Source organism: Lissotriton helveticus, chromosome 8 (assembly GCF_964261635.1).
Source record: "Lissotriton helveticus chromosome 8, aLisHel1.1, whole genome shotgun sequence".
NCBI lineage: Eukaryota > Metazoa > Chordata > Amphibia > Caudata > Salamandridae > Lissotriton > Lissotriton helveticus.
In genome coordinates, this window is record NC_136069.1 from 51,774,537 (window position 1) to 51,777,036 (window position 2,500).

At 39.8% G+C, this 2,500-nt stretch overlaps 3 non-coding genes across 3 annotated transcripts; all 3 read left to right on the forward strand.

The window, feature by feature from the left end:
- The first annotated feature begins 409 nt into the window (after positions 1-409).
- On the forward strand, positions 410-482 carry TRNAF-GAA (transfer RNA phenylalanine (anticodon GAA)). The gene has a single exon. It is a non-coding gene; the product is annotated as a tRNA-Phe (tRNA).
- A 511-nt stretch (positions 483-993) lies between these two features.
- On the forward strand, positions 994-1,066 carry TRNAF-GAA (transfer RNA phenylalanine (anticodon GAA)). Its single transcript has one exon. It is a non-coding gene; the product is annotated as a tRNA-Phe (tRNA).
- A 510-nt stretch (positions 1,067-1,576) lies between these two features.
- On the forward strand, positions 1,577-1,649 carry TRNAF-GAA (transfer RNA phenylalanine (anticodon GAA)). Its single transcript has one exon. It is a non-coding gene; the product is annotated as a tRNA-Phe (tRNA).
- Positions 1,650-2,500: the final 851 nt, after the last annotated feature.

Here is a 2,500-nt window from a genome sequence, read left to right on the forward strand (position 1 = left end):
CAATTTAACATAGACTTTGCTTTGTGTCCTCCTTCTAAACTTGCTTCCACATTTCTTGCCTTCAGGTTAGACTATGAATGTTTCCCATATCATGCTTTTTTTGTAATGTAAACTCTTGTCTGCCTTACCTTCAACTTCCCCTTGAACACAGATGTCAGTAGTCAGATGACATTGCGTACCTACTCAGGCCAAATACGTCTGGGTAATATAGTGCTAGTCCATTCAGAGTTAAAAAAACGTTACCTAACCCGGATCCCAAAAACGCTATTTACCCATTGCACAAGTTAACTGCTGAATGATACAGGACTCCTTAAAACATATCTCTAACATATAAGGGTAAACATCCAGGTCATGCATCTAGTTTGTTGAATGGTTCAAATCAAAGTATGAAGACCCCAGCTAGCAGCAGGCCGAAATAGCTCAGTTGGGAGAGCGTTAGACTGAAGATCTAAAGGTCCCTGGTTCAATCCTGGGTTTCGGCACAGTTGATAGGTTCTTTGCTTCTAACAAAATAGGTCTTGGAATCAGCTGTGGTACTTTTTTCACTATTCATCAAATTTTTTCTAACTGATATACAACACAAGCAATTTAACATAGACTTTGCTTTGTGTCCTCCTTCTAAACTTGCTTCCACATTTCTTGCCTTCAGGTTAGACTATGAATGTTTCCCATTTCATGCTTTTTTGTAATGTAAACTCTTGTCTGCATTACCTTCAACTTCCCCTTGAACACAGATGTCAGTGGTCAGATGACGTTGCTTACCTACTCAGGCCACATACGTCTGGGTAATATAGTGCTAGTCCATTCAGAGTTAAAAAAAACGCTACCTAACCCGGATCCCAAAAACGCTATTTACCCATTGCACAAGTTAACTGCTGAATGATACAGGACTCCTTAAAACATATCTCTAACATATAAGGGTAAATATCCAGGTCATGCATCTAGTTTGTTGAATGGTTCAAATCAAAGTATGAAGACCACAGATAGCAGCAGGCCGAAATAGCTCAGTTGGGAGAGCGTTAGACTGAAGATCTGAAGGTCCCTGGTTCAATCCCGGGTTTCGGCACAGTTGAGAGGTTCCTTGCTTCTGGCAAAAGAGGTCTTGGAATCTGCTGCAGTACTTTTTTGTCTATTCATCAAATTTTTTCCAACTGATATACAACACAAGTAATTTAACATAGACTTTGCTTTCTGTCCTCATTCTAAACTTGCTTCCACATTTCTTGCCTTCAGGTTAGACTATGAATGTTTCCCATTTCATGCTTCTTTGTAAAGTAACCTCTTGTCTGCCTTACCTTCAACTTCCCCTTGAACACAGATGTCAGTAGTCAGATGACATTGCTTACCTACTCAGGCCAAATACGTCTGGGTAATATAGTGCTAGTCCATTCAGAGTTAAAAAAACGCTATCTAACCCGGATCCCAAAAACGCTATTTACCCATTGCACAAGTTAACTGCTGAATGATACAGGACTCCTTAAAACATATCTCTAACATATAAGGGTAAATATCCAGGTCATGCATCTTGTTTGTTGAATGGTTCAAATCAAAGTATGAAGACCACAGCTAACAGCAGGCTGAAATAGCTCAGTTGGGAGAGCGTTAGACTGAAGATCTAAAGGTCCCTGGTTCAATCCCGGGTTTCGGCACAGTTGAGAGGTTACTTTCTTCTAACAAAATAGGTCTTGGAATCAGCTGTAGTACTTTTTTCTCTATTCATCAAATTCTTTCCAACTGATATACAACACAAGCAATTTAACATAGACTTTGATTTGTGTCCTCCTTCTAAACTTGCTTCCACATTTCTTGCCTTCAGGTTAGACTATGAATGTTTCCCATTTCAGGCTTTTTTGTAATGTAAACTCTTGTCTGCATTACCTTCAACTTCCCCTTGAACACAGATGTCAGTGGTCAGATGACGTTGCTTACCTACTCAGGCCACATACGTCTGGGTAATATAGTGCTAGTCCATTCAGAGTTAAAAAAACGCTACCTAACCCGGATCCCAAAAACGCTATTTACCCATTGCACAAGTTAACTGCTGAATGATACAGGACTCCTTAAAACATATCTCTAACATATAAGGGTAAATATCCAGGTCATGCATCTAGTTTGTTGAATGGTTCAAATCAAAGTATGAAGACCTCAGCTAGCAGCAGGCCGAAATAGCTCAGTTGGGAGAGCGTTAGACTGAAGATCTGAAGGTCCCTCGTTCAATCCTGGGTTTCGGCACAGTTGAGAGGTTGCTTGCTTCTGACAAAAGAGGTCTTGGAATCTGCTGCAGTACTTTTTTCTCTATTCATCAAATTTTTTCCAACTGATATATAACACAAGCAATTTAACATAGACTTTGCTTTGTGTCCTCCTTCTAAACTTGCTTCCACATTTCTTGCCTTCAGGTTAGACTATGAATGTTTCACATTTCATGCTTTTTTGTAATGTAAACTCTTGTCTGCCTTACCTTCAACTTCCCCTTGAACACAGATGTCAGTAGTCAGAT